This window comes from Podarcis raffonei, chromosome Z (assembly GCF_027172205.1).
Source record: "Podarcis raffonei isolate rPodRaf1 chromosome Z, rPodRaf1.pri, whole genome shotgun sequence".
Taxonomy (NCBI): Eukaryota; Metazoa; Chordata; class Lepidosauria; order Squamata; family Lacertidae; genus Podarcis; species Podarcis raffonei.
The window spans coordinates 32,716,332-32,742,163 of NC_070621.1; the positions used below are offsets into that span (position 1 = coordinate 32,716,332).

Consider the following 25,832-nt stretch of genomic DNA (forward strand, 5'->3'; position numbering starts at 1 on the left):
CTCAGGGGATTCCAGGAGCAGATAATTTTATTAAACTGTTTTCAGAAGGTTATTGGAGTTATGAACAAGAGAAGTGCCAAGATGTGAAAAATGGCCCTGTTTTTCCAATACAGCTTTTCGCTGCTTGCCTGTTTATAAGAACTCTGGGTTTCTGTTCATGCTTAAACACACACACACACACACGGCAAAATGCATTGCAGAAGCCCAGAGATTTTGTTTAAAATATAGTAAATCAGCCCCCTAGGGCTGCAATTATTCTTTTTTGTGGGATGAAGAAAGCAGGTTGGCTGGCCCAAGACCATCCTGCAACCATCAAGTCAGAGCAGGGATTTGAGCCCAGGTTTCCTATGTCCATCGCCAAAACTACATCTATGTTGCACTTAAAAAACTAAATGATTGTTACCTTTCAGCAGGACTACAAGAAGTGGTAGCATAAAATAATTGTCCTGCTTAACCAGTTGCTTAACTGTTGGAAGTTTGGGTGTAATTCTTCTTCTTCTTCTTCTTCTTCTTCTTCTTCTTCTTCTTCTTCTTCTTCTTCTTCTTCTTCTTCATTACATACCCTTCACCTTAAAGTCCAGGGGTGGGTTCCACCATTACAAACAATATTAAAAACAATTTAAAACAATTTGCACGAGGGGTTATAAGAGATAGAGCAAAGGACCTCCAGATTCCCAGGCTATCCCTGTACCTTTGGCCTCTTTGCTGACTTTAAAGGCATCTTTAAAGTTAGACAGGTGCCTCTTAGGTTGTAGCCTCCTTACAACTCTCCCCCACTCCTCCTCACACTTCTCTCTCAGACCTCAAGTTAAGAGGTCACTTTGGATCCATCCTGGGAGAACAAAGGAGCAAGCATGGCTGCATTTGTCTAAAGCAGATTGTCTGGCCATCTGTTCCAGATGCTTTATCTGAGATCTCCACCCCCACATTGCAGGGGGTTGGACTAGATGACTCTTGGGGTCCCTTCTAGGTCTACGATTCTACGATTCTATTCGGCTCAGTTTCACTATTAACTCTTTCCCCAATACCCGTTTTCTGCTTCCAGCTGCCTTCCCCCACCCCTGAGTATTGCACTAGATACCTTACCTAGCCCTGTATCTCAGGAGAGCAGCTTGTGTTATATTTTGATCAGAAAAGTGACAGGGAGAAAAATGATTAAGCACCTCTTAATCCTCCCTCCATGACTCCTCTATGCCACCAGCTTAAAAAATTCTTGATTAGGTGAGCCTACCCAGATATTCAATTTTGTTAGATAAATCAGTTGAATATATTATTTAAGAAACAAGAAAACGCACCATAATATAGAGACTAGAAATGTGTCTTTAAGGAAATCAATGAAGAATTTAAACAGAAGATGACAGGAATTCAAATTATCTGTATGATCCAAGGTTATCGACTGCAGATACTGAGCAGCAATTAAGAGACTGGTAAAAGTAGAAAATTATGTTTCTTTTCTTATAAGTGACCATAAGTGTATAAGAAATGTTATGCACTCCATTTCTACTCCAGTTTGCCATTAAAACAGCCACGACTTGAATTATAGCTATATTTTGATATCATGTCTACTGTTTTTAATAGCTATTTTTATTGCTATTTTTAAATGAACTTTTTAAAATGATTTCAGTGAACTGCTTAGAGATAGTCTTTTGATCAAGCTGCATATAAACAAATAAAATAAAATTTGCAGTCTCCAGAGGGTGCTTTTTATCTAGAAATGTTGGGGCATTTATATTGTGAGGAGGGTTTTTTAGAGGGGCTGAGGGGTGCCTGCATGATGCCTGAGTCCTTTGTAATTCTTGGGGTCTGGGATCCAACAGGGGTTAAAACCTAAAGGAGGTCTCCATTGTTGAACTAGCTAGGCAAGCTTCTTCATGAGTTAATGCCTATGTATGGGTTGTTAGTATAACAAAGGAAGCTGTTCTGTGCTGGAATGGTCCCCTCCCTCACCTGACGGTTAGTGAGAAAGACCCTCCAAGTGTCCATATTTTCCAAGGACAGTATCCCTATTTTCATTGGAGAAATGTTGGAGGGTATGGAATTATCTGACCCCTGAGCCGTCTGAAGGCAATGCTCCAAAGGGAAGGATTTTTTAAATGTTTAATGTTTTATTATGTTTTTATGTATGTTGGAAGCTGCCCAGAGTGGCTGAGGCAACCCAGTAAGATGTGTGGGGTATAAATAGTAAAATTATCCTTATGGAATGGGACGTCCCTATTTTCATCAGAGAAATGTTGGAGGGTATGTGTGAAGACAGATTTAATAACCTTTTTTTTTATTAGTAGTGGCAAGAATGGTGACGGCAAAACATTACTGTGCGATGGCACCACTTTCCCTAGAATTATGAAAGAGTAAAGGAAAGTGAGAAGCGGGCATTGCGAAATCAGGACAGTTATGCTGGTTTTGGCGAAATGCAGTTTTGCTTTATTAGTTTATATAAATATACAGGCTGGTGTCAGAAGGCTGCCAGCTATCCATGAGTCTTTCAAGACAGAATTGACCTGACATGACTGGATATTTTGTGGGACTAATGGAGCTGCTCTGTGGACTGAAGAAACAGCATGAAATGTCCAAACAGTTGCTGAAGAAGATGGGCAGGAATGGGAGCTCTATTTCTTGTTCCTTTTGTTGATGTATTGTTGTTATATCTATACATAAAAAAGCAATACAATTTTATATAAAGAAAGAAAGAAACCAAAAGAAATAAGTTTCACATACAAGTAATTACATTTCTGCAGCCAGGTTCCTCTATGTGCTGCTTCAACATTTTGACCATTCTTCCTTTCATTTTGTCTGCCCTGAGCTCTCTTGATCTCCATTGGGCATAGGGAGAATGTGCCCCCACCTACCCACCCTAGCTTTTGTTACCATGTGGATAGCGGCAGTGAACAGTCTTGGCTTTTTAATAAACTCCAATGTGTGTTTATTCAGTGCTTTTCCAGCCCTTGACAAATGCAATTTTTGAGCTTTCTTGCAGCAGCTAAGAGCACTGTTTCCCCAATTATGAGCATTGCCCTTTCAAGCTTGGCATACTTTGCTGCTGGGCTTTGACCAATTCTAAGCCGCACTCAGATAAGCAATTTTACAATGCATTTGCTCTATTTATCACATTAGTATCCTGCCATTTGACCAAGGGACACAGGAAGAGATACATGCCATTGACCCACTTCATCCCATGGTACGGTCTGTACACTTTGGAGACGTACGATACAAGTAGCTTTGCCAAAGCTAAGCAGGTTTGGTCTGCTCAGTGCCTGGGTAGGAGAGTACGTGGGAAACTCATGAACACCATTATGAATTCCTTGGTAGAAGGAAAGAAGTGTGTGAATGAATTAAAACAATTTTAAATAGTGTTGAGGGTGCTGGGCATTTTGCTCCTGCCAGACATTTCTGGATGTGACCTGGGGGTCTACTGGGAATCTCTTGCAGCTGTTCCATAATTCTGAGATCTCCTGCATATGCTTGAAAATCCCCAAGATCTTCATTCAGCCTTTATTACTAGATCTGGAGAGTGTTAAGCTGGCTGGCTTGAATTTATCTGGTTGGTGTCCAGATGGGAGATTGCCTGGGAAACCCTTGAGTTCCATGGAAGAAAGGTGGGATTTAAATGTAATAAATCTACAACACCATACTGCAGAAGTAGGTCAGGTTGAGAAACAATGGCTGGCTCAAGATCTTCCAGCAGCCAAGCCAGAGCAGGAATTTGAGCCCAGGTTTCTCTGGCAAATGGCCAAATCTAAACCTGCTCTCTCACACTTAAAGAACAAAATGATTGTTACCTTCCAACAGGGCTACAAGACGAGGTAGTATAACCTAGTTGGCCTCTCCTTACCCAGCTAGCTCTGAGCTTTTAGGAAAGTGAGCTACGTTTGCAGCATCTCTTGACTAAGTGACCTAGCAGCAGATGCATTAGAGTCATATTCAGGCAGGTGAACTTCCAACAGGTAAAGCAGGTCCAGACTTGGCACATAGAGCAGAATGAGGCTAGACGTAGACAGGGCTAATTAGATCCTTGGTGGGGAGTTAGGGAAGTTTGATTCAGTTCCCATTTAATGATAAACTTACCAAAATTCACACTTTTTTTAAAAAATGGAAAAAACGAGACACTGAAAGTTATACAGCAGAAATTCCCTACCTTCCTGCTGAAATCCTGAAACATTTTATGCCGCAAATGTTCTGAGGTGTGCAAGAGTACCTCTCCAAACTGCAATAATGCAGAAAAACATAGGAGAATAATTAATAAAGCAGAACGACATGTGGACAGTTCAGAATAAACCCACCACTGATGCACTATTATTACATCAGTGACACTTTGCAGAATACACCCATTGAAATATAGTAGTCTAGAAGGGCCCCTGCTGTGGGAGCAGTGGGCTTTGGCTATCTGCTGGAATTTCAAGCTGTGTGTCTCTCCATCAAAGCTTAAGCTGTATATTCGTTCAAATACGCAAATATCACAAAGAGACAATAAGCCTCCAGTGATCTCCTTCCACAGGAAACCTAACTTCATCAGGTGACAACTCCTGGAATTTTTCACTGCTTGTGGTGCTTGTGGTATTGTGCAAACAATATTCTGTGTTTGTAAAACTGCTCTGTTAACACTGCAATTTTGTGACTGCTTTACTAGCAAGGAAAGCGCGCACGCACTCCCCCCTCCCCCCCCCGAGAACAAAGAGGGAGAACCAAACAGAGGAGATCAAAGGTGGAGTAGATAACAGCCAGGACAGATGGGAGGAGCGACGCTGGCCGTTTTCAAAATGGAAAGAAGGAATGGGGTCCTGTCTGATGTTTGGATCATAAACCCTTCCCAGCAGCCTTTTGAATGGGGACTGAAAGAACTCGAGAATGCCCACCAAAGCCAAGACTGTACTTGGATTCCTCTGATCTCACCTGAGCATCAAATTCAAGAGGGATGCTGACAAACTGAAAAGGATGCTAAGAAGATGATAAGGGATCTACAAAGCTAAATCCATTGAGAAAGGGCTAAAGAAGCTGGATAAGATTGTCCTTCAGACTGAAACTCAGCTGTCAGAGAATATGAGTTTTTTTGCTTCTTCTTTTAAACACAGCGGAAGAAGACTTCAAAAGACATGGAAGTACTTGCTTCAGCCTCGCAAACCAAAGAGGGGATGAGGCTGGCTAATAAGTGCTAACCCTCCCCACTTAAGATGCAGGACAAGGCTGCAGAAATATACAATTCTTCTCAAAATATCTAATAGGGAAAAAAATATCCAAAATAAGGGGAACACACACACAGAGCCATAGGGCTTCTTTGGTTGTAATCATGCTGGAGACTGCCAGCATAAGAGAACAAGGGAGACGTTCATGGTGAATTCCGGAACCACTTTTTCTAGAAAAATAGCACTGCATGGCACCCATTCTATGTACTCTGGCCTAAAAGGCGTGGCAACCCATGCTCTATGCTAATCTCTTACAAACAATAGCAAAACTTGAAAGCCATTCATTTACCAGAGCAAGGTGGTTTTTGTCAGTTATCCTTGTGATTACGCAGAAGAAGTAAGAAGATAATAAAGGCCTGGAGTTATTCTCTCCCCCACATTTCCCCTCCACTACAGAACTGCCAATATTCCTTCCAAGAGAAATAAGGAGATAGACATACACACTCATTGCAGACGTCCTTCGATAGTTCAAAAGCAACTCTCGCTGCACGATGCTCACACAAGAGAATTATCTATTTCCTTGTCGACAAACTCATTCCTTCCGCCCCCATGAAGCATGGTCAGCTACTCCTTCCCATGCCTCAGTATCCTCAATTTAATAAGAAGTCCACATAACATCTTCAAAAGGTATGGCATCCCTGGGGGAATTAAAATTCTTCCCCTTGCTGACAAACAAGAGGTAGCGGGTTTAATCTAGACTGGGGATTTCTGGGTCACTACAACTAGCTCTGGAACTCAACATGTAAATGCAAAATGCTTTGCAAAATGTCCATTAGCTGCAAAGTCAACATATTCAGCCATGCACCTGTAATGTAGCTGGGCAAACATCCCATTATCAATGGAACAGATGTTTTCCGCTTTGTAAATTGGCCTATTATCAGCACGGTAAAGAGGTTCAGTCACTGCTCACTCAATAATTCTGCTGCGTTTCCAGTCAGCCCCTAAGAACTATGTCTGAGGACTTCATGGGGGACTCATATAGTCAGGTGCATAGAACAAATCTGTGGGGGGAAAGAAGGCAAGAAAAGGAAATAAAGGACCCTTACTAGTGACCAGAGCTGTATCAAAGTATAACATATTGGTTAGGTTTTTATTGAAGGGGCTATAAGAGAACTGCACTGACATCATTGTCAAGAAATATGTGCTTCCAGTTGGAAGTTGCAACAATGGAGACATTACCAGGATCACATGCTGCTTTGTTCAAAACAAAACAGAAACCAAGCATAATAATTTATCCTAGAAAATGGTGGAGCAAATCAGAGCATTCCATGGCAGACTTCAGGGCACTGGAAAACCCCAACTTCATGCATTAATGTAAACTTAATGAATATCTCTGACATTCCTATCCTAAAACATAGTTTAGCATTATGCAAAGTTTGGAAGCTTTTGCTTCCACTTTTTATTCGCCTCACCTTGCCATGTAATTTAAACAAGCTGGACAAAATGTGGTTGATCTTAATGATGGTTGGGGGAAACAAGCTAATTTCAAATCACAATTTGCAAAGCTTTCCTGCTTTACATTAACCATAGCTAAGATAAACTTTATGCACAAGGGCCGGTGGATGAAAAAGAGATAGAAGAATTTCTTAAAAAATATGGATTACAAAAAATATCTGAACAAAGTAAAGTGATTTTAAACCAGAAAATAACTGAGCAAGAAATAGAGGGAGCCATTCAAAACATGAAATTGGGAAAATCTCCAGGACCAGATGGCCTGACTTCCAGATACTACAAAGCTTTGAAAGATTGGTTGATTCAACCGTTTAAGGAAGTCTGCAATGAAATTTTAGAGGGGAAGAAGGCACCTGAATCGTGGAAAGAAGCATATATTACACTTATACCAAAATCTGAGACTGAAAAGAACCAGATTAAGAACTACCGCCCTATATCATTGCTCAATGTGGATTACAAAATTTTTTGCAGACATTTTGGCAAAAAGACTGAAGAGGGTTTTGGTGGGTGAGATTCATAAAGACCAGGCTGGCTTTCTCCCAGGAAGACATTTATCTGACAATGTGAGAAATATAATAGACATTATGGAGTTACTCGAAAACAATATTAATACTAAGGCAGTATTAATATTTGTGGACGCTGAGAAAGCCTTTGACAATATCTCTTGGAGTTTTATGAAAAAGAATCTCAAAGGAATGGGGGTAGGCCAAGGTTTTGAGAATGGTATAGGTGCAATCTATTCTGAACAAAAAGCAAAACTAATTGTAAATAACGTGGTTACTGAAGAAATTGCTATTGAAAAAGGGACACAACAGGGGTGCCCAATATCCCCATTACTTTTCATATCTGTTCTGGAGGTGTTATTAAATATGATTAGAGGGGACCAGCTGGTTAAAGGGATTCAGGTCGGAGCTAAACAATATAAGTTGAGAGCGTTCGCAGATGATTTAGTACTAACTTTGCAAGAGCCAGACACTAGTACCAAAAGAGCCTTGGAGATAATACAAGTTTTTGGTCGAGTAGCAGGTTTTAAGCTAAACAAACAAAAAACAAAGGTATTGGGGAAAAATCTAACAGTTGTGGAAAGAGAGAAGTTTCAGAGTGAAACTGGATTAATGGTAGCAAATAAAGTGAAATATCTGGGGGTTAATTTAACACCTAAGAATGTGAACTTATTTAAAGATAATTATGAGAAATGTTGGACAGAAATTAAGAAAGATTTAGAAATATGGTCTAATCTGAGACTTTCCTTGTTAGGCAGAATTGCGGTTATTAAGATGAATGTTTTGCCAAGAATGCTGTTTTTGTTTCAAACATTGCAGATTGTGGACAAGATGGACTGTTTCAAGAAGTGGCAGAAAGATATATCTAGATTTGTCTGGCAGGGCAAAAAGCCCAGAATAAAATTTAAGATATTAACTGATGCAAAAGAAAGAGGGGGGTTTGCCCTGCCGGACTTAAAATTGTACTATGAAGCAGCGGCTTTCTGCTGGCTGAAAGACTGGCTACTTCTTGAGAACACAGACATTTTGGACTTGGAAGGGTTCAATAATAGGTTTGGTTGGCATGCATATATATGGTATGACAAGGTAAGAATTCACAAAGGTTTTAAAAACCATATTGTTAGGAAAGCACTATATAATGTTTGGATTCGGTATAAAGATTTGTTGGAAAATAAAACCCCTAGGTGGTTGTCACCAATGGAGGCTAAGGAAGTGAAAAAACTTAATATGGAATCTAAATGGCCAAAATATTGGGAAATTATAGAACAAGAAGGTGGAAATGTGAAATTACAGAGTTATGAGAAATTGAAGTTTAAAGTAAGGGACTGGCTTCATTATTACCAGATAAATGAAGTATTTAAACAGGACAGGAAAATTGGCTTCCAGGTGGAAAAGTCAAAGTTAGAAACAGAATTGTTAGAACCTGTCAGCGCTGCCCAAGGTCCCAGCTCACACAAGACCAACGCTGCTTCTTCCTCAAGTAAAAAAGTCTTTATTGAAGTTCAGTTTCATTTCCAGACGCGCAGCGCGCAACGCTACGTCTATACCTTAGACCGTCGAAGTTCCATCTGAATCTCCTCCCCCCTGACACCAGTTTAAGATTCTAGCTTTACTCTACCTCTTCCTCTGTTCCTTCTTTCTCTGGGCCCTCCTGCTAGTCGGAGTCTCAGCCCTCCTAGACTCCTCTGACGCTGAGTCCCCTGACTCTTCCCCCTCCCTCCTTTGGGCTTTAGGACCTGGCTCCCAATCCGGGTTTTCTGCTGTCCCGCGCTCCTCCACATTTGAACTTGGCGCGCGCGCGCAGCCTCCCACTTTCCTTCTGACCGTTACACTTGTGTCACTGCTCCCTCTTTCAGGGAGGCTAGCTGGACCTGGCCTTCCCTCCGTTTCCCCACTTCCCGATGGGGGCGTGGTTACCCCTGACTCATCTTCTCTCCCCGCTGGAGGAGAAGCTGGTCCTGACTCATGTGACTCTTTCCCCCCACTGTGCTCTGGTGGGGGAACTGGTCCTGATCCTCCGCTGCTCCCTTGGGAGTCCCTGCTGGTCCCTTGTTTATGGAGCGTCCCCCCTGGGACCCCCCTCGCCCTTACCATAGGCGCCCCCTTCTGGGAATCTTCTGATTCGCTGGAGAAGCTCATGGAATCTCTCGGGCCACTGTCATATTCCCCTACGCTCCCCTCTGATTCTTCTCCTCTGCTCTCTATTTGCTCTCTCCCCTGCTCTTCTGCTCCTGAGCCTCTGACAGAACCCAATACTAAGAATCTGTCAAGAATGTACAACTTGCTGTTGAAATGGAATACACAGGATGAAACGGTTAAATCAGCTATGATTAAATGGGCACAGGATATCGGACATGACATTATGTTTGCTGACTGGGAACAGTTATGGACCACCGGAATGAAGTTTACAGCATGTAATGCCCTAAGAGAGAATATTATGAAAATGATTTATAGGTGGTACATGACCCCAGTCAAGCTTGCAAAAATCTACCATTTGCCCAATAATAAATGTTGGAAGTGTAATGAATCTGAAGGTACTTTCTATCACCTTTGGTGGACGTGCCCAAGGATTAAGGCCTTCTGGGAAATGATCTATAATGAAATTAAGAAGGTGCTTAAGTGTACCTTTCATAAGAAACCAGAGGCTTTTCTCCTGGGCATGGTAGGCCAATTGGTGTCAAAGAAAGATAGGATGTTTTTTATGTATGCTACAACAGCAGCAAGAGTCCTCTTAGCAAAGTATTGGAAGACACAAGAACTACTCACGCTGGAAGAGTGGCAGACGAAGGTGATCGACTATATGGGACTGGCGGAGATGACGGGCAGAATCCGTGACCAAGGGAAAGAGACGGTGGAAGAAGACTGGAAGAAATTTAAATTTTATCTTAAAAATTGTTGTAAAATTAGTGAGTGTTAAAATGTTATGGGTAAAGCATAGCAGATTTGCAGCGATAAATGATTGGATAAGTGAAAAAAAAGGTTAAAGAAAGGGAATTATAAGTAATTTAGATCAGGGGTTGCTGAAAAAGTTTAAAACAGGGATGCAGAAAAGGGAGGCATGGGGAAGTCATTGAAATTGGGTATAAGAAAAAGAAAATTATGAAATTATACATGTTTATATGTTTGTTTGTTTGTGTATTGTGTTTGTAATGTCTTATAATATATGTTGAAAAACTAATAAAAATTTTATAAAAAAAAAAGATAAACTTCAGTTTATCTCTTCCAAAGGAAGATTTCCTTTCCTATGTTTTTATACTTGCATCAAATAATTTTTTTAAAAAAAATTGTAATGCATGTGTATTAAAATTATTCATTGAAAGTTTTGTCAGAAATTGGTGCAGGGCCTAAGCATATTCATTGCTCACTATTAGGTTTTACAGCAGCAAAAAGTGGCTTGTTAATCTTTCCAATTTTCCTTTCACCAAAGTCAGCAGTTGAACCATAGGTTCCAGCAGGTTGATGCTCAGTGAAAAGAGGGCACCTTTGTTCCTAGACATTTCAGGAAGGAAACCTCACATGAACATGTTGCAAATTGGCCAAGATTCAAGTTAATGGAGGATATCAAATACAGGTCTCCAACCTTGCAGCAACAGGCCAGAAGACACTCAGCTGACCTAGTTTTCAATTCTGTGCCTGGCAGCTTCCTCTTGGGTACAAAATTGTATTTGTGGTAAATTTGCTGTGCCTCCCTGCTGATGCTTTTAGGCACTCAAAGCCAGCTCAGAGGCTGCTGGATGTTATAGAAGTGACTAAGGAGTTAATTTTTATAAATTCTAAGTGATGGAACTAGAACCTGGGACCCAGAAACAGCATGTTCAATTAAGCAGACTCAACCCCCACCCCTCCAGAGAATTCTGTGGTGCTGTCCGCTAAAGCAGGCACAAACACACTGGCATGCTTCTAGAGTTGCTGGTTCGAATCCCCACCCCTTTCAGGACAAAACATGAGGGAATGGTTGTAGTGGAGTAGCAGAGCACATTCTTTGCATGCAAAATGTCCAGGCAGGACTGGAAAGGCCTCCTGCCTGAGACCTTGGAGAGCAGCTGCCAGCTGTAGCCAGATGTCAGGGGCCGCCTGGATGTAGTGGGAGGCTGAAGAACACCCTAGGGTAGCAGCAGAGGTGGAAGGCTCACAGCCAGGATCAGGGTGCACTGGCGGAGGAAGAGGGGTGGGGGGGGAGCACCCCACCCCCCACAGCGCGATCCCGGTGGGGTGCCATTGCGGCTCCCCTCCTGCGCGCTGGGCACCATGGCCCCACAGACGGCATGCTACACCCACAGGACATGCGTCACATCCCTGTGGGCAGCACGCCACGCCCCCAGGATGCACACCTGCCTGCTCTCCACTCCCCGGTGCCGGAGCATGAAGGTCCGCCACTGTCAGGGTGGTGGGATTCTGAAGACAGGTCAGAGGGGGAGGGAGGCTGGGAGGCGGAAGAGGTGACAGGCTCAAAGGAAAGAGAAGAGGCAGAGGCAGAAAGCCCTTCTAGGGCAGCAAATAGTGCAGAGGGAGACCTGAAAGAGAGGAGATGGGGACAGAAGCTGCAACAGCTTTGCAGCAGCTGCCTAGTCCCACTGTAGTAAGCTGCCTTCTCCATTTGACTCCAAGGTCCCACAGGACTTTGCATGTAGCTGAACAGAAAGCTCAAGAAGCCTATGGGGGGGGGGTTCTCCCCACCAGAGTTTATTCCAGCTTGGGAGATACCTGGAGGAGGAGGAAGCAGGGGGCCCCAAGGGCAAGTCTTGGCAATGTCACAACTGAGTGCAGCCATGCCTGTGCACTCGCTGCTTGTATACTATTTTCTTGAATGAAACACTGGCTTTCCTTTGAGGCTCTGAGGCTCCATTCTGCCTTGCCCTGACATCAGAGGGCACAATTTCATTAAGTGCCCACCCTGCATATCCAGCAGTAATATGAGCACTCGCTGTGCAGCAAGTATGATTTCTGGAGTGGCGGGAGGCACCTCCCACTTGCCCAACTCATATATTTCTGGAAGAAGAAATGTGTAAGTGAGAACTACAGCAAAATGTGGTGGTGTGGAGGAGCGCTCATGTTCAGAATTCCAGGCCAATAGCCATGCTCTTTTTCGGGACATTCCATTCCACCATCACCACTACCAGTTTTCAATTTCCTTCCCCCAAGGTGCATCATTCAATGCCTACCAAGCATGCTTGGTTCTCATCCAGCTGTTCTGGTCCCCACCCCACCCCACTGGGTCTCCCCGAACTCAAATATTTTGTGTGTGGTACGTCTCCAACCCATGGTAGTCCTCATAGCCTGCTGCTATGGATGTATCACGGATGGTGCCATTTTGATTGCATAAGGGGTGCATTCAGACGTAGCAATCTAGAATAGCTCAGCTGGTAGAGCATGAGACTCAGAGTTGTGGGTTCAAGCCCCACATTCAGCAAAAGATTCCTGCATTACAGGGGGTTGGACTAGATAGCCCCTGTAGTATCTTCCAACTCTACAATTTTGTGATTCATATATGCCAATAAAGGTTTGAGAATGTGAGATTCCATGATTCTATTATTATTGTGATAGTTTTCCTGAATATACTGCTAGTGCTCCTATCCCAAATTCTAACTTTCCTTCCAGAATGTAGTTCCTGTTGAATGATGGAACTTTGACTTTTCAGTTGATATACTGTGCCATCAAATCACACTAAATTTTAATTCGTGGGAAGGAACTGTGTGCTGGAATACTGTACCAAATTTCAGCACGTGAAAATACAGTGCAAAAATATATATACTGTATGCGGTTTTCTGGGTTAATGGGCTTGCATGCTATTTTTGTGTCTTCTGGGAGCAAATAACACAGAAATAAGCATTTAACCTCCTGCTAGATTCAGCTTGTTCTCCAGAAGTGTTTATGTGAAAGTACACATAAAACGTGGAAATTATTATATAAAGAAATGTTGAGAAAATATTGAGTCTTTTAATATAAAGGATATATGACTATCACCATAAAATTCCCATTATTCTTCCCTAGCAAGTAAGCTGACCTGTTAAAATATTAACTGAAACTTCATATAGTTTAGGGCAGGCATCGGGCAGGGCTTTTCCAGTCAGAGTCCACATACTCTTCTGGCATGCTGGTGGTGGACAGTGCCAGAAGCAAAAGTGGGCAGTGCAGCCCACCTCAGTCATCCCCCCAAAGGCCTTAACTTCCGGAGGGGCCTGCACAACAGAGGACAACAGCAAACACAATTCCAACAGCTTTTCCGTACCGCAATTTGGAGAAGAGTCAGCCAAACAATATTATTCGCTTGGTGAGGCTAATGCTGACAGACAACCCATCATCTCCCCCTGATCTGTTAGCGTATTTTACTGTCTTGTTAAATCTCACAGATGTGTTTGCATGTCACTGTTAACAGAGGTTTCCTTCAGGTTCCGATGGGTTGAGGAAGAGTTTTGAGTTTTCACCCTGGCAGGTGGTTGAGGTTATTATATAACCTTGTGAGCCACAGACGGTTGCTGAGAGGGTTTATGGTTTACAACGTCTTTCTTAGCTTCCCCTCAAAAACAGGAAAATAACACCAGTCCTTAACACACCCACACCCACACACCAATTTCTTTCAGTAATGACCCCCCTCCCATCCCTAATAATAGCTTTAACTACCTATTTAGCAGCAAACAGTAACTATAACATATAAGTGAACCACTTATAACCCCTCCTGCAAACAAGAAGAATTCAGATAAAGGACAAAAAGAGGAAGCAGGGAGCAGCTGTGGGGGTGGGGGGGAGAGAAGTTAGATATGTTGGAACATAAGAAGATGGTAAAAGACTCTGCCAACCTAGCAGTTCAAAAGCACACAGTGCAAGTAGATAAATAGGTACTGCTCCAGCGGGAAGGTAAACAGTGTTTCTGTGCACTGCTCTGGTTTGCCAGAAGCGGCTTAGTCATGCTGGCCACATTACCCAGAAGCTGTACACCGGCTCCCTTGACCAATAAAGCGAGATGAGCGCCGCAACCCCAGAGTCGGCCACGACTGGACCTAACGGTCAGGGGTCCCTTTACCCTTTACCCTTAAAAGATTCTGCAAAAATCCATAGCTGGGCAATATATAGATTCTTTCCCTCAAATAATTCTGGACACTGCAGCTCGCCCTTTATAGAGTTTCAAATCCTAGCAACACTTAACAAGCAATAGTGTTCAGATTTGTTTTTGAGGGAAATAATGTGCTTTAAGGTTACAGGCACTTCAGGTTACAGACTCCGCCAGCCCAGAAATAGTACCTCGGGTTAAGAACTTAATTCGTTCCGGAGGTCCGTTCTTAACCTGAAACTGTTCTTAACCTGAAGCACCACTTTAGCTAATGGGGCCTCCGGCTGCCACTGCGCCACCACTGCACGATTTCTGTTCTCATCCTGAAGCAAAGTTCTTATCCCGAGGTACTATTTCTGGGCTGGCGGAGTCTGTAACCTGAAGCGTCTGTAACCTGAAGCATATGTAACCCAAGGTACCACTGTAGTGTGTATGCAGACTTTTCTAACATCAGCTAAAGGCAGACACCATAGCTTCTCTGTCACTCTTCCAGCTTTTTCTCCCTCCCCCGCCTCCTCCCTCTACTCTTCTTTGCTCTGATGAAGTGTTGAGGAGGACTCAATTTCTTGCTTAGCATTTTGTGACATTTTGATTGGCTCTGAGTTAGGTCCTGACTCAGATTTTTTTTGGGGGGGTAGGGCATTCAGAAGTGGAACAAATGTAGGGGGCGGACTGCAGGAGGTGCCCCTCACTTTGAGTACAATTCGGTCAAGTGCTAGCTTTGTGTGACAACATTTGCTACGCTGGGACCCTACAGAGTTCGATAGCAGCCTACCATGAGATATTATGTGGTGTCCAAACTTTTTCAAAAAGGGCCAGATCTGATTAAGTGAAGGCCGACCAAACGGCCAACCAAAGTTGTTAACCTTTTTTTAGGATTGAAGTCGTTGAGGTTTTTTTAGGATTTTACCTCAGGAAATAAACTGCCACACGGGCCGGATTAGGCCCCCGAAATGGACTTTGGACATGCCTGCTCTAGATTGCTCTTTTTGTCCCAGCCAGGCAGAGAAACGTGACAAGAGGCAGACAGCAAGGAGTACATCTTTGTAAGAAGAAGCAAAACATGAAAATTAAGTGAAGAATTAACATCGGAATAGTTTATTGACTAATTAAGAAATGCAATGTGATATTAGATTATTAGCACTCTGCGAAATTCAGAGCTTGGGAAGCCACCCAAAGATATATAATTTGGCATTTATATTTGGCTTTTTTATTGTATTGTAATTTGGAATGTTTTAATGTGGTTCTTTTTGGATTATTAAAATGGAAAACTTAATAAATATTATATACAAAAATAAATAAATGAAATAAATACTCAATGACCTGCCTTTCAATTAAGTAGAAATGAAGCAGCTGGTTGCCATGGTGAAATTATGATGACACTGTCACTCTGTAGTGGCAGTGCTGAAGTCGTAAGTCAGATCAAAGGGGAATTTCCCCCCAAGACCCTGCCTACCAGTTAACACTGACCTAAGGTTTTCCAGTACAATATGAAATGGTGCACACGCTATATCTTGTTCATGTGCTTAGTTCATAACTTTTCTCTTAGTTAAATTAATAATAATGATATTTTATTACTTATCCCCAGCTACTATGCGCAGCTTCCAGCAAATATAAAAAATAATGTCAAACATAAAAAACTACCTGATACAGGCTGCCTTCAAGTATCTTCTAAAAGTTCTGTAGTTCTTTATCTCCTTGACATCTGATGGGGGGAGGCGTGTTCCACAGGGAGGGTGCCACTACCGAGAAGGCCCTCTGCCTGGTTCCCTGTAAACTCACTTCTCGCAGTGAGGCAACTGCCAGATGGCCCTCGGAGCTGGACCTCAGTGTCTGGGCAGAATGATGGGGATGGAGACGCTCCTTCAGGTATTCTGGGCCGAGGCCGTTTAGGGCTTTGAAGGTCAGCACCAACACTTTGAATTGTGCTCGGAAATGTACTGGGAGCCTTTTGGATTGGTGCTATATGGTCCCGGTGGCCACTCCCAGTCACCAGTCCAGTGCTGCATTCTGGATTAGTTGTAGTTTCCAAATCACCTTCAAAGGTAGCTCCACGTAGAGCGCATGGCAGTAGTCCAAGCAGGAGATAACGATTGTCATCCTAAGAGCTGTGCTTCTTTCTTCCAGTTCTATGCGGTGAATGCGGACTATGGCAAGCTGAAAAAGGAGCACCCAGATTTCTGAAGAGCAATCCCTCTACAAGCTGCACAAGATGAAGTGGTTTAGATCTTCCAGAAGCCATCCGCACAACTCATATGCTTAAATCATCCAGGAAATCTTAAAATTGATTGCACAATTTGCTTAAAGTCAAAGAGTTCAAGAGAAGCAGAGAAGGGGGTGCTGGATACTGACTGCTGGATACCCCATGCCGCTTCCATTGGAAAAGGGGCATGGTTTAAATAGCCCGGTCGCCCCGCCCCTTCCCATTGTGCCCTGCCCCTTTCCCTGCAAGGGTTCAAGTGAGTGCAAATCGCCTTGGGGTGCAGCAATCTTTGGGGGAGGGGAGGATGCAATGCCAGTGGGATGATGGAGGGGGAGATAGCAGGCAGGGAAGCTGCTGGGCAGGTGGGGGAGGGAAAGCGACCCTCCCCCCCCAAAAAAAAATGAAGGGAGGTGGAAACAGGAAGAAGTAAGACTTTGTATCTCATGCCATTTTGAAATGTCTTAACTTGAAATGCCAATAAAGGTATTTGTATTGTATTGTATTGTATTGTATTGTATTGTATTGTATTGTATTGTATTGTATTATGATTAACAAGGGAAGTGGAATGTTAATGAGGCGGACGCGATACTTCTGTAAACTGGCACGCCCCTTCATGACTTGCGGCCGGACAAGCGACTTTATGTGTTTTTCCTGATGAAGCTATGCCTGATCTTGGGTTACCCCACTTGCAAGTGTGTATAATAAAAAGGTTTCCTAATTCACTCATTTTGTCCAGATAACTTTATTTAAAAGGATCCAGAGACCTTAAGTCAAAGGAACCAGTTTATTGATCTCTCACAAAGGGCAAAATAAATAAATAATACCAATCCCTCAACTGCCAAAACAAACAGGCTTGCAGCACTGTAAAAACTAACAGATTTTGGGAAAACTTTTTAAAAATGGGTCAGGGGGCCATGGTGGGTGCTGAAGGTTTCTGAGGGTGCCATGGAGTCCACATGCCCCACGCGTCACAAGGGAGGGGGCTCCTCAGTCATCATTTCTTTATTAACAAGTGCCGCCCTGCCCTTGAGGCCTAGTTTCCCCAGCCCTATGTATGGTCTCCTGTGATGTCACACACAGACATAGCGACTGAGGGGAAAGAAGCAGTTTCTTATTCTAGAATTTCAAACACAGGAGGGCAGGAGGGGGACATTTTTCAGCCCAGTGGTTGCATTTCCCTCCACACAACACTAGTCAAATGTACAAATGAACAGAGCAATGAAAGCAAGCCTTATTTTCGCACAGGAAGGTGTTCAAGGAATGACATGCAGAGAGAAAGCACCAAACCCAATTAAACCTATTCAGAAATAGGTTGTCCAACCCCCTGAAATTCAGGAAACTCAGCTGAAATTTATGAAACGCTTGTATTTCTGCATGTGTTTATAGCATCCATATTGCTATTCGGAATACTCTAAATGGGGGAGGGACCTCAGCTGCACACCCACCTCCCTTCATTTTTCGGGGGAGTGGTCCAGCAGCTTCCCTGCCAGCTATCTCCCCCTCCATCGTCCCGCTAGCATTGCATCCTCCCCCCAGGCCCACCCCAAAGATTGCTGCGCCCCAAGGCATTTTGCATTCACCTGAACCCTTGTAGGGAAAGGGGCAGGGCACAATGGGAAGGGACGGGGTGATCAGGCTGCTTAAACCACACCCCTTTTCCAACGGAAGCGGCATTGGGGGGGTCAGTATCCAGCACCCCCTTCTCTGCTTCTCTGAACTCTTTGACTTTAATAGGAAGTTTTATTACAAAAAAGGTTAACGTTTTATTATGTTTTTATATATGTTGGTGCAACCCAGTAAGATGTGTGGAGTATAAATAGTAAAATTATCCTTATGGAATGGGACGTCCCTATTTTAATCGGAGAAATGTTGGAGGGTATACATTTCAGACCTGGAGACTTGGCAACCCTAGTTCCCTCAAAGACTTTTGTCTTCACCTGTGTATTGGGGAGGTGAGGAAAATGACAAAATGGCACAGCATTCCCAGGCGCGGAAGCAAACCTTTCTGATCCTGGGTGGCAAGTGAGCTGGGGAGGCCGCCTTTCATGGGGTCGAAGATCATAATTGAATCACACAGTTAGCTGGCCACCGTGAAAGGAAGGCACAGAGAAAACCTCAAGACATTAACGATAACTAACCCCAACCCAGTGATCATTAATTTATTCCCTCAGATGCTCTCCCCGCTTCCCTGCCCCAACTGTGGGAAAGAAATGGCCTCATCTGCATGACAAAAGGAGTTTGTGTGTTTTGTGTTTGTGTGTAAGGGCATCGAAGCAAGAGGGGTAGAATTAAAATAGTGTGACATAAGCTCAGCTTTCATAATTGGCGAACTTGGGAACTTGGCGTTGTTGGGGCCTGACAAGCTGGCAACGTGTGAGTAATTATCTCATTAACCTCAACCAAGCGAAGGCAGTGAAAGGGAATCAGGAGCACATTCCTCCTCCTTTAACTAAAGATTCCCTCCTTTTTCCCAGCAGGTTTTTGAAGGGCAAGTGGCTTGCAGGGTGTGCGAGAGAGTGAGAGGGAGACTGTTCAAGAACCCAAAAAGTCAAGGGACAGCTGACTACCTTTTCTGGTGTGTGTGCTGTTTTGGGGTGGGGAGTGGGGAAGGCAAGGGGCCTCACAGGGAGCAACCCACAAGGGCAAGTTGGGAACCCGGATGAGGCACCTCAGGGCATGTTGACTGCGCAGGAGGATTTTATTTGTTTGCTTGCTTGTTTCGAAAACTTGACACCCCGAAAAGAAAACTTCCAGGGTGACTTACTCTACCTCATTGTTAAAACAGTAAACGGATATAACACTAGTAAAATAATGGTGAAAAACAGCAGTGTCTGCCTTATGGTTTTGTGTGCCTGCGTGTAAAATAATCCAACAGCATTAAACAGCTCTGGAGTTTACCTCATCTTGTCTCCAGTTAGATTAGGATGACATATATGGGTCTTTTTTCCTCCTGTTTTTTCTTCACAACAACCCTCTGAGGAAGAGTACCGTAGGTTGAGAGTAACTGGTCACTCAGAAAGCTTGGTGGCGATTTGAGCTCAGGTTTCCCCGGTCTTTAGGTTATCTGCACATTATATGGCCTGAAACACAGTGAGGTTGCTTTTGTTTCAAGTCCATTTTTGTTTTGCCTGGGGGTAGAGGGGAGTATGCATGTCTTCAATTGATGGCCATTACTTGCATTGTTTCCCCATTCTGAACTGCAATTCACTGAAGCTGAGCATGCGCGATGGCTGATTTGAAATGTTACACACCTCATAGAATCATGGAATTGGAAGGGACACTGAGGACCATCTAATCTAACCCCCTGAAATGCAGGAATATGCAGCTGTCCATTATGGGGAATTGAAACTGCAACCTTGGCGTTATCAGCACCACGCTCTAACCAGCCAAGCTATCTGGCTTCTACTTTACCACAGCTTATATTATATTATCATAGCGAATGGAAGCTGCTATGAAGGGAAACACAACAAGTAGCAGCATATCTCAACATCTGGATGGTTGGCTAATGTCATGTGTATCTCACTTCAAACACCAGTGGTGGGAGCACACTGGAGTTAACAGTAATGTGTACACAACCACAGCTCAACACTCTTAATTGCTACACCACATTGGCAATAACGTAAGATTTGGTGCCATGCAAGCCTCTCTGAGGAGAACATATCAGAGCTGAAAAGCATATTACACTCAAAACGAGTCACCACTTGCTTCAGCTGTGTGAATGTACCTTCCAGGGAAAAGCCTCTGGAGATCACCAGGTTGGACAGGTTTACGGATAGTAGGTTGTATCATTTGAGCATTGCAACACTGGGAAGCTGCCTTCGGCTTTAATAATCCAGTATAAAAAACAGTGTGACATAGTGGTTAGAGTGCTGTGTTAAGTGTCTGGGAGACCAGGGTTTAAACCCCCCATTTAAACCCTAGCCCCTGGCCCAGATAAGCTCATGATTGGGGGAACCTGGTTTTGCCTCACTAACCAGCAACCTTCATTTCCAGGTTTCTGAGACATTTGAGGGTTCGGAGTACCATAAATACATATGATTCACATTGTGGCTGTTAAATGTTCAGAAAAAGTCAGAAGCCGAAGGCAGTATAAGTTCCTCAACTAAGTTTAGTCAACATTTGTCAGTGCCAACAGTTCACTCACAGGAACACAAGAACCAAACTGACTGGACAACACGATAATAATGCCAAGCATGAACTGACCGTGAGTTGACAGTTGACAGCAGTTGAAAGAGCATGCGCTTGCCATTAGAACGTTTGTCTACCAACGTTTCTACAATTGGTTAGAACGCGCCTTGTAACATAAAATGTGCTAAACCCAATACATAACAGTGGCTACAGCTGCGCACTAAGCATTCGGTTCGCTTGCAAAGCTATGTGCATACCAGTCCCATAGCCTGCAAGTGTCCTGGAAAAAGCAGGATATCCAAGTTTTTTCCTTTGAGAGCACAGCAGCCATTTGGGACGCCATGATTTTGCACCGAGATCTTTCCCACCCACCCCAAAAAAGCACTTTTCAGAGCCGCAGTCTCATGCAGCGCTCCAAAACAAATGTTTTTGGGCAGTGAGAGCATGCCCCCCCAAAAGTGTGCCTTTTGGGCTCTATTATCTCACATGGGTCATGTGACTTGTGCAGGAGCACGGACAGAAAGACATGAGTCCCAGTTTTGGAATTCAACATGTTAGGAGGGTATGCAACACCTGTAAGCGTTCTCTGATGTGAAGTTGTACACATATGCATCAGTAAACACAAGGAGCCCCTTCACTCACCAGCCGACTGTGTAGATCAGTGCTTTCAACACATTTCATGTCGGTGACACAACTTTTTAGACATGCGTCATTTTGTGACACAGTAATTCAGTTTTACTAGCAAAACGGAGGTTAAACGAACCCCTTTCCCGCCCCGGGAGGAGCGTGGGGAGTGTTTGCACGATGTAGCTACACACTGCAGCTGACACACTAATGTGTCATGAAAGCTCTGCAGTAGATGGTGGTTGGTGTTGCCACTGCAAACATTGGTGACAAGGTGATCCACACCCCACAAAACCACCCACATTTTATTTCATTGTATGCTGAGCGGTCACTGGACTCCCCCACTGCAGTAAAATGTAGTGATGGCAACACCATTTGTGCCAGGTCAACTCCTTAGGACAGTTTCCCCTTCCTTGCCCCAGACAGCAGCCTTCTTGGATCTAGTAAAATGGCTACCAATGCTTCAGGAACCTAAGCACTGTGTATGGCATCACCCCCACCCCACCCCACTTCCCCAAACACTCATTTAGAAAACCAGAACAAATCTAACCTTCTCTTTTCCATACTGGGCCCGGCATCATTAGCACACAGTGCAGTGTCCTGCAATAATTGAGTCGTGCATTTTGTGTTATGAGTAATTCTTTTCCCAATTAAGAGAGCTGTGTGTTTGCAGCTTGTTATTGGGGGTAATTAGCACCTTTCCCTGACTTGGCTTAATTAACTTCTCATGCTTGCTTCCATGTTGAGTATTTTTTGCTTCAGAGACAGGCAGTATTGGGGCTCCCTGCAGCATTTAATTACCTCTCTTACTGCTCTTCAGAACGGTCCGTTCAATAGTTGCCTTCCTCGCAATAGTCCTTGTTCCTTTTTATGTACTTTAATCTTCATTTTTCTTTTCAGCCTATAAAATGGTAGATGTGACATTCCTAAGGGCACATAAACATGAAATATTAGGATGTGCATAATTTGGATCAGTGTGATGTCATAATAGAGCATGCTAAATTTAAAAACAGATTGTAAGTGTCTCTGTGGAAGCAGCTTAAGGCTTGAGACAATAGCTCTGTCTCTTGATTTATTTACAAGAGTCTTTAATCACCTCATGGCTCATGTATTGTAAACAACTGTTTGATGTACAAAACCAGGGATGCAAACACGAGCATGAAAACTGCACAGCAAATTAATAAATCCAGATTAAACAGCCAGCACGTGAACCTTTTGTTTCTAAAGCAGTCAGCCCTACTTTAAAGTTTTTTCTACATGTAGCTACATTTTAAAGTGTTCCCCTGAAAGCAGGGCCATGGAGAATAAGTGAAGTTGGAAGTGATCTAAAAGGTCATCCAGCCAAGCCCCTCCTGGTGCAGAAAACCGGCTCCTACAACATCCCTGATAGACAGCCATCCACCTACTTATTAAAAGCCTTAAAAAAAAACCCCAATAAGAATCCATAACTTTTTGAGGCAGTCTGTTCCACAGTCCCCCAGCTCCTACTATCAGGAAAGTCTTCCTAACGTTCAGCCGAAATCCCCTTTCGTCATTTGAACCTGTGATTTGGGTCCTAGGCTCAGGAAACCCAAAGGAAATCCATTTTGCTACGTAATTTATGTGACAGCCTTTGGGATTTTGAGTATTGTGACTCTGCCCTGCAATGTCTAGTCAATCAGTCCAGTCAGATTAATCAGTGTTAAAACTTGATAAATGATAAACGTGCCCCTAGTTAATCAAGCATCTACCTACCTACCTATCTATGATAAAAATTGCAAAGGGCAGGATTTTCCTCAGAATAAACATTCCTCATATTTTCACACATAGGAGGCAACCGTGCCTGGTTCAAATGGGCAAGAAAGATCTCCCATTGGGAGCTTTTCTTTGAACACCGAAGCCCTGCAGAAAGCTGAATTGACCTCCCCATGCATTATCAAATATGTGGGGAGGTCAATCCTGCATTGTTTTGGGTGCAGAAGATTCCCAAGCACCCAAGAGCCAGCTGGCACCCCTTGGAGTTTCTCACTGCTTGTGTAGTGTGCAACAACAATTTTATTGTTGCAACTGCTTCCCTTTCATTGTGCCTGCATCTGCTTGGCCACGATGATACTGCCAGCAGCTCTTTAATTCCCTGCTGCCTGTCCGCCAGCAGCATCAGGATTTGTAGGGCCATGGCTCCCTCCCCACCCCGCTGGAATCCCTGGAGCGCAGTTCTGGCGCTCTTTTTTTACCCTGCTTTGTCCAAGAGGTCCACACACCGAGCAAAGGAAATCCCCAAGGGTAGAATGATGGCCAAAGTGGCCTGAATGGGATGGGGGTGGGGAGGCAAGCAGTGAGGTCACATGGTCACAAGGGGGGCTGAAGTGGCCTGAGCAAGGGGGGGGAGCAGCAAGCAGTTAGCCCAGCGTCTTTGGTTTCAAGATGGCGCCGGTGTCTGGGTTGGCAGCTGAGGCAGTGAGTTCAAGCCAGGGATGTGGGCCATGATGAACCAGCTGCTTTAGTCATGGGTTGGCCCTCTGAGTTCTGGGGCAAGTGTACTGTTATGTACAGCCATACCTCAGGTTGAAGTAGCTTCGGGATGAATATTTTCGGGTTGCGTTCTGCAACGACTCGGAAGTAACGGAGCGCGTTACTTCTGGGTTTCACCACTTGTGCATGCGCAGACACTCAAAATGACATCATGTGCATGCGCGGAAGCGCCGAATCGCGACACGTGCAGATGCGCAGACGCAGGTTGCGTTCGCTTCTGGATGCGAACGGGGCTCTGGAACGGATCCTGTTCGCATCCATAGGTACCACTGTGCTAAGCTTGGATCCAAGAACAATAGGCAAGTAGGATCCTAGAATGCAACAACTGATTGGCCTGCAGGAAAAGACCAATCAGGCTCCAGGAGGGAAGCAGAATTAGCCAATCAGATGGAACTCATTGTGTAAATAATGTATATAAAAGCCTGAGGTTTGGGGGGGGGGAATTAAAATCACTGTTTACAAGCTGCAATAAAGAGCATGAAATCATTACAGGACTCCGAGTATATTTCATGTACATTGCTTCCTACTCCGTCTACAGGAGCAGAGTGATTGTACCTCTCCATTACAGTGTGAGTGCTTTCCAGGGAATCCCCTGACAGCGTGGCATTTAGTCTTTTGAACGGATGGTTCTAAATGGGGCAAAATAACTGTGGGACATCAGATGTTTCCAACTGCCACTTGATTGCACAGCCCTACTTCGTTTGCTGTGGGCAAACTTTGAGCTTTAATTACCTTTCTTCAGAATCGCCTCTCTCCCTCATGTATATCTTTTTATTTAAATTCTTGCCGGCCAGGAATAAGTGCTGCTGGATTCTGCTCCCAGCCTGGGGGGAATGCACAGGATATGCTGGTAATGGAATCCTCATGAAATACCACCCTCTGTATACCAACAGGAAACTGAATTCTATGAGTTCTAGTCCTTAGGTAGCTGAAGCAGCACTATCCACAGAGAAGCAGGTTTGGGGGAGAACCCAAAGAGTACAAAGGAAATCTGTAGGAAACAGACTGTGGGGATGTGGGGGTGAGGCAACAGACCAGTGGGAACTGGTCTTGCTCAGTGGAAACTTAATGCTGACTTTTGGTGATGGTAAAATCACCAAAAGTAAAGTAAAAAGAACAGGGAGGGAGGAGGAAATGGACTGGAGAATCCTTAGCAGAAGCATCCCACAGCTGCAACATTTTGTTGCAGATCTGGCTTGTTCCCTCTATTTCCAGTTTCCAGGATGCAACTGCCATTGGTTGGGTTTTTTTAAAAGCCCAAAAGCACATGGATCAATAGGCTTTGGGGATCACCAAGGTCTGTAGAAGTACTAGAAAGCTTTAAGAAAGCTTTAACACTTTAGGCAAAATGATACAACAAAAACAGTTCATAAAGGACCGAGTGTGCTCAGTGGGAGTGGAGAGGAAAACTAAGATGTAGGGGGAATGGGGTTGAGCAGACTGGGTAGAATCCTGAACAGGGGCTTCTGGGTGCAACTGGGAAGAGAAGGAGGTGGATAGACCCTGAGTGCGTCTTGCACAAGTCCTACCATAGTGCTGGCCCCAGGTTGTGTGAATTGCACAGCGACAACATCTCCAGGCACTCTGAGCCCCGCCAGCAGGCTCTCCTGGCAAACCTGACACTGGAATCCTGAAGCTTAAACAACTCGCTCCTTTGGCATGGCTTCCTTGCCCTCACCTTGCGCTCAATTCCATTAAGTAAATACTCCCTTCACAGCCCGCTGGCTGAGGGTGACATGCATTTAATGAACAGCTGCAGGGCCCCTAATCACATTGGCAATTAGGGTTGTAATTAGAGCAACTTGCAAATGGTTTCCATGCTGATAAAACATGACAGAACGGAACATTTTCACTCACTGTCAGCTGCCAGACAATCTGCTATCCATCTAATGGCAATTTAATTACTATTCCATCACTACCTTTGTTTTCGACTGCCCTGCTCTATGGCTTGGGTGGGCCCGCATGAGCACAATCCTATCTGACAGCAGGGCTAATAGCTGTGAATGAGAAGCACTGGACCCCCTCCTTGCAGAAAGCTAGGTCAGCAGCTTAGGTTGGGGATGGTGATTAGATCTATCAAGATGCCTGTGCTCAGACATCAAGGAGGGCTGTCGAAATGCGGAGTTCTCCAGAAGGGTGAATTAAAGAGCAAGGGGAGGGATTCTGAAATGTCCTTGAAAGCAACC

The 25,832-nt window shown here is 44.1% G+C and overlaps 1 long non-coding RNA gene across 9 annotated transcripts; it reads right to left on the reverse strand.

Moving 5' to 3' along the window:
• Window positions 1–1,833: 1,833 nt before the first annotated feature.
• On the reverse strand, window positions 1,834–22,356 carry LOC128406626 (uncharacterized). 9 transcript variants are annotated; one of them, XR_008328550.1, is made up of 4 exons: window positions 22,232–22,356; window positions 21,937–22,061; window positions 4,133–4,201; window positions 1,834–2,645 (listed from the first exon to the last, which is right to left on the reverse strand). It is a non-coding gene; the product is annotated as an uncharacterized LOC128406626 (long non-coding RNA). The 9 variants fall into 9 exon arrangements; XR_008328554.1 differs by lacking the exons at window positions 21,937–22,061; window positions 22,232–22,356 and adding an exon at window positions 21,686–21,779 and having other exon boundaries at window positions 1,837–2,645; XR_008328553.1 differs by lacking the exons at window positions 21,937–22,061; window positions 22,232–22,356 and adding an exon at window positions 6,224–6,300 and having other exon boundaries at window positions 1,837–2,645.
• Between the last annotated feature and the right edge of the window lie 3,476 nt (window positions 22,357–25,832).